We start from the raw sequence: 6,128 nt of genomic DNA, 5'->3' as shown, positions 1-6,128 counted from the left end.
TACAGCTGTCTGCTGAACTTCACGTCATGGAGGGGCGTGTGTGTATGTGGTGTGTGTGTGTGTGTGTGTGTGTGTGTGTGTGTGTGTGTGTGTGTGTGTGTATGAAGCCAAACCCGTTCTTCAGGCTGCAGCAGATCAGACCAGAACTGGCCATAACACAATAGAAATACTTTACCCTGAAGAAGGAACTGAATCACAACAGAGGCAAATCTGCAAATCAGTGAAAGAGATGAAAGTACAAACCTGAGAGGATAGAAACATTCTCAGACGGATTCTGACTGAAACTTGTTAAAAAAAAAAAAAAAAAAAGAAAAGAAAAGATCTGAAAACTGTCCACTGAGGTAATGACAGTGGGGGTTAGTGTTCCAGGTTCCACTGACCCTGTAGAACCCAGATCTAACCCAGATGACAACACAGACGAGGTCCATTCAAACAGATACAAATCCAGAATGTTCCTCCTGTTAGACCTTATTCCTCGTAATGGACTGGCAGTAGGTTCATGGAGTTTGTTCCAGTTTTGTTTGTCCAGGTGGACAAGGATTGGACTGGAAAAGAAAAATGTGCAGTGCTTCTGTTTTTGCATAGTTTGTACAGTTTGCACTTTAATGTTCTGAGATATGCAATGGAAACGGGCTCATTGTACCCACTGATATTGTTAAAATGTTCATCTTTGTTACCAAAATTGGTTTGTTGTTCTAAGAAAAGTAACTTTATTGTCATACTTGTAAGATAATTGCACATCGCCTTTTTTGTTTGAAAAAATATTGTCTCAGGGAGCAGTCTTGTTGAGTTTATTTATATTTTTTGAGCAAAAATCTAAGTTATTTTTCATTTGCACAACAAATTATTCAAGGAAAAGCAAAAAGTATTCTTACAATATTGATGTTTCTTTCAATAACAGTTATAAATGCACCACTGTTACAATACTGACATCCATCTGCCATTGAATCACTCCACACCACCCACCCCCCCCCCCCCACCCCCACCTGCATTTGATCAAAGGCTGTGATTGGAGGAAATCAGTGTGAAAGGGAGTGGTGCCAGACTGATCTGCCAATGATGTGTCTGGTTCTCATGAGACTGAAGCAAATGTGAAACAAAGGGAAAGTCCAACAGTAAAAGCAGCATCTATGATGGTGTGGGGCTGCATCGGTATTCACCTGTGTGTGAAACAGACATCGGCTTCCATCCAAGTTTTCCCTGGCGTCTGTGTTTGGGATGTTTATGACTGTAATGTAGCAAGTCAATTACTTAATCAGATGAAGTGACGTGCAGAGATATATTTTCAAAATGTTGTAATTTTTTTTTTTTGTCTTTCTCTTGGTGGGATGCATAGACCTGCAGAAGAAAGTAAAGTATAAGTACAACTAAAAGTTAATAATGTAATAGTGTGGGGAAAATTGGACTTACCCTTGTCCCTCTGGTCTTGTCCCAGGTGTTCCGGCTAAAAGACTCCCCAGGGAGCTGGAGCACCTTAAGAACATTCTGGGAGGGACCATTGTGGAGGAGCAGCAGGGGGGTTTAAACTTACCTTTGTGCCAAATCTAATCTACATTTATGATGTACACTGCTAACTTCATTCATTCATTTTCTGAACCCACTTTATCCTCACTAGGGTCACGGGGTGCTGGAACCTATCCCCTGCTAACTGAATGAAAGATATATTTTTGTAGACTTTGTTAACTGTAGTGTACTTTTTGAAATGTGTAGTTTTAAAGAATTTATTGCCATTTAAGTGAACTTTCCTGTGCTCCAGCTTAGTACACGCCTGATCAAAATTTTAAGACCGACTGAAAAATTGCATGAATTTACATTTTGCACTGGTGGATCTTAAAGCTGCGGGAGACTTTCGTCACAAATTTTTCATCAAATCTGTAAAACCCGAGTCATAGCCAAAGTATCACGAATCCGTAAGTCTACCTACCAGCTTTGTGTGTAAACAAATAGTTGGTTTATGGTGGAGTACACCTTGAAATTGTTCACTGTGAGGGAAGAGATTCAGGTGAGTAATCACGGAAAGACTTGCAGATTCGTGGTACTTAGGCTATGACTTGGGTTTTACAGATTTGATGAAAAATTGGTGACGAAAGTCTCCCGCAGCTTTAAGAAGGTTCTAAGAAGAATTTCAAAATGTAAAAAGAAGAAATGGGAGTGAGACAAAAAAAAATTGAGTAAACAATTTATTGAAAACAATAATTGAACTGAAATAGGCTGTTCATCAGCTGATCAAAAGTTTAAGACCACAGCCTTTAAAAGCCAAAATCTGTGCAAAAATGTAGATTCAATGTCATTTTCTGTCAGGTATTCACACTGTCATGACCTCCTGATGGCAAAGGCACAAAAGCTTTCTCTCTTTGAATATGATCGGATTGTTGAGCTGCATCAGCAAGGCCTCTCGCAATGCACCAACGCTACTGAGGTTGGACGCAGTAAGACAGTCATTGTGAATTTCTTAAAAGATCCTGAGGGTTATGGAACAAAAAGTCAAGTGGTGGACCACAAAAAATTTCGCTGGTGTTGAGCCTGAGGATCCAATTGGCTGTCCATCAGGACACGGGATGATCCTCAACCCAAATTAAGGCCGTTACTGGTGCCAACTGCAGCCCAATAACCATCAGATGGCATCTGTGAGAGAAGGGCTTTGAGAACAAAAAACGTCTTCAGAGGCTTCGTCTCCTTCAAAGCCACAGAGTTGCCCATTTAGACTTTGCAAGAGAGCACCAAACATGGGACAGTGAAAGTTGGAAGAAAGTTTTATTCTCTGCTGAGAAACAATTTAACCTTGACAGTCCTGATGGCTTCCAATGTTACTGGCATGACAAGGAGATCCCACTTGAGATGTTTTCTACACTGCACAGTGGAGGGTGCACCATCTTGAACTGAGGTGCTTTCTCCTTCAGTGGAACATTGGGCTTCAGGTTGTGCAGGGGCATCAAACGGTGGTGGCTATGTGGACATGTTGCAGGGGGCATCCCTCATGACTGAGGGCCCTCGTCTGTGTGGTAATGACTGGGTTTAAAAACAGGACAACGCTCTGCAGGTCATAATGCCCGCCTGACAAAGGACTTCTTCCAGAGGAATAACATCACTCTTTTTGGTGCCATTCTGTGTGTTCCCCTGACCTAAATCCAACTGAGAACATTTGGGGATGGATGGCAAGGGCAGTTTACAAAAATTAACATCACTTCCAGACAGTGGATGCCCTCCGTGAAGCCATCTTCACCACGTGGAGCAATGTTCCCACTAGCCTTCTGGAAAACACTCCCATTCATAATGATTAATAAATAAATAATAAATAATCCAACTAAATAAACCTTTTTTTTTTTTTTTTTTGCACATTTTGCACATTTAAACTTTTGTCCTTGTCTATTTTTGTAAATATGTTCTGTCTTTGGTAATGTGAATAACATGCACTTTGGTCTGCACCTGGACACTTTGCCTCAGCTCTACTCTGACTGCTAAAGGGATAGGCTTACCAATGACAAAAACTGCATTTCCAAGTGAATGCTTTATTTAGTTCTGTACGTCTGAACATCATCCCTCCAAGTTCAGACCAAACGACAAAAAGAAAAACCTGTTCCACCATCTGTGGATTGTCTTAGTACAAGAGAAAAAAGACCCAGATTCCACAGAATGTAAACTGTGGTCACCACAACAGCAGATGCTTCAAAAGTGGAAACTGCTGTGAAGAAACTACAGATTCGAAAAGGTGGAGAGTGGATCCAGTCCAGTTACTGTGGCTCCAGATTCTGAAGGTGCATTAAAAGTTCATCGTAGATAAAACACATTTATCAACATCCTAAAAAATGCCAGTTAAAGGATGAAATGGCTTCTGTGAAAGGTGTTTGAGGGTCTTTAACATCCTGACTGAAATCTTTAGACCAGTGGTTCTGAACTGGGCTGGGTTCAGGACCCACTATCACCACCAATGACAGACCCAGACCCACAATCATAAAAGTTCAACTTCTAAAATGTATTTAATATAAAGATGGTGTGTTTTGATCCTGAGATCATACAGAATATCACAGTATGAAACACAGAAGACACATTTAATGATATAACCAAACTGACCAGCAGCTGGTGATGATAAATATGGAAATACTAGCACATTGACTTATGGGGAACCATGGGTCATATTAATATTGATATCTAGGGACTGAAGTTAGTAAATGTGTAGTTCCTGTTTGTAACTTATTTTCCCATCATGCAGCATGGTAAAGCACTTTCCGGTCAACCAAGCAACAGGATTGTAGGCTACTGTACTCCAAACGACTAATATCTCCCAAATATTGGGTCCAACTTGCCGAGATATTAATGTGGAAGGTGAGACCGTTCCTCAACTGTAGGTACCAAATGGCCAGTTTAAGAACGTCTCAATGTCTCAAACTACTGTGCAGACACAACACAGAGACCTTCCAGTATACTGATATAGATTTCCTTTAACACAAAATTACGTAAATTTGAACCAAAACTAAAAAGTGAACTCAGTTAAGAATTAAAAGTTCATTCAGTCAATTATTGAAGAATTAAACACCGAGGTTTTTGTCCCATGGACATAAAACCACATCTGATAGACTCGTTGTCATACCTGAGTTTCTCCATGATATGAGTACAAACTTTTGATTCTTCTTTTATGCTGTGAAATGTCTGGTGTTCATTATCATTACAGTGCATTACTGCCCCCTACTGTTGGGGAGTGTGAATGGACAGGGCTCAGCTCCATAACAAATAAGCACAAAATTGGTTATTAACATCATTTTTTTTCCCAGACAAAGGCCCACAACCCACTGAAAATGGGTTTGGACCCACTTTAGGGTCACGACCCACTATTTGAGAACCAGTGTTTTAAAGGAATGCTGATGCTCATCCATCCTATAAGTGAGTAACCGGCTATAGTGGAGTCTGATTGAACAAGTGGAAAGTGTGGATTTTTTTTTTTTTTTATGTGTTTTGGCCCCACTGACAAAAACCCACCATCAAACACAGACAAAAATGCCTGAATCCATCAAAAAGTAAAGTAATGTGAATCACCAGAAACGCAGATCAATATGGGTTAAAAGCAGCTGTAGACACCGCCCACAGGAGGAAATATCACATACTCAGGGTTTCTGCAGGTATAAGCAAATCTAATTTAATACTTTTTAATGCCATTTTAATGCCACTTTAAACACATTTAATGCCCATGTCCAACTGCAGATACAGTTTTGTATATAGTTTGATATATAGGCCTACATACGGTTTACCATCGACAGGCTCTAACCAGGTTCTGAATAGTTTCCTCCTTCAATCACTTCTACTGAACCTGCATTTTCACATTTTCCGACATTTGCTAATATTCCCTCCACTCTTTGCCACAGCATGAGCACACTCACAGCCGTTGCATTCCAAGCATCCGGCATTGTGACATTGTGCAATGGCCATAAACAAAAGCCAATTCAAGGGTTCTACCTGTCAGTCCATCACACTATCCTTCCGATCAAAATTATTAAATGTTTATATAATCAAAATAAATCGTGAATAATAATGCTTTTTTTTCCATCAAGTGTATTTAATTTTTTATGCCTCTGGACATTGAATTTAATGCTTTTTATTGCCATTTAAGGCCTTAATTTTCAAAAATCTTTTAATGACATATAATGCTTTTAATGACCCACAGAAACTCTGTGAAAAGAATCAATACCTTCCTCAGAAATTAAATCAGTGAATAGGTCTGTAGGTAAAACTACTGACATGTGCCGGATGGTTCAGAGGGTAACACTACTGTCTTAGATGTGGGGAGGGTTGGATCCCGATCCTATTGGTAACATTAATACCTTTCAGCCCTTATGCTGATTTTCTATTTTTTCAATGCCATGTGATCTACCTGTCCTGTCCTCCACCCCTTTTCTAAATACACTGTCCATTCTACCAATATTATTGATACTTGTCAGGGACATGTCTCACTTTAACCACTGAGTCATAGAAAAATTCACATGTTTGAATGATAGATGGGTGCACTACAGAAAAGGCCTGTAATAAATAAATAAATAAATAAATAAATGGGCTGTCAAAATTAACACATTAACGCAGATGAATCTTCCCATCTGCAACGCAGAATGACTCTTAAAGGGTCTGGTAACACATTTTGG

The sequence above is a fragment of the Sphaeramia orbicularis genome, chromosome 5, assembly GCF_902148855.1.
Source record: "Sphaeramia orbicularis chromosome 5, fSphaOr1.1, whole genome shotgun sequence".
Classification (NCBI taxonomy): Eukaryota; Metazoa; Chordata; class Actinopteri; order Kurtiformes; family Apogonidae; genus Sphaeramia; species Sphaeramia orbicularis.
This window is presented reverse-complemented; position numbering follows the sequence as displayed.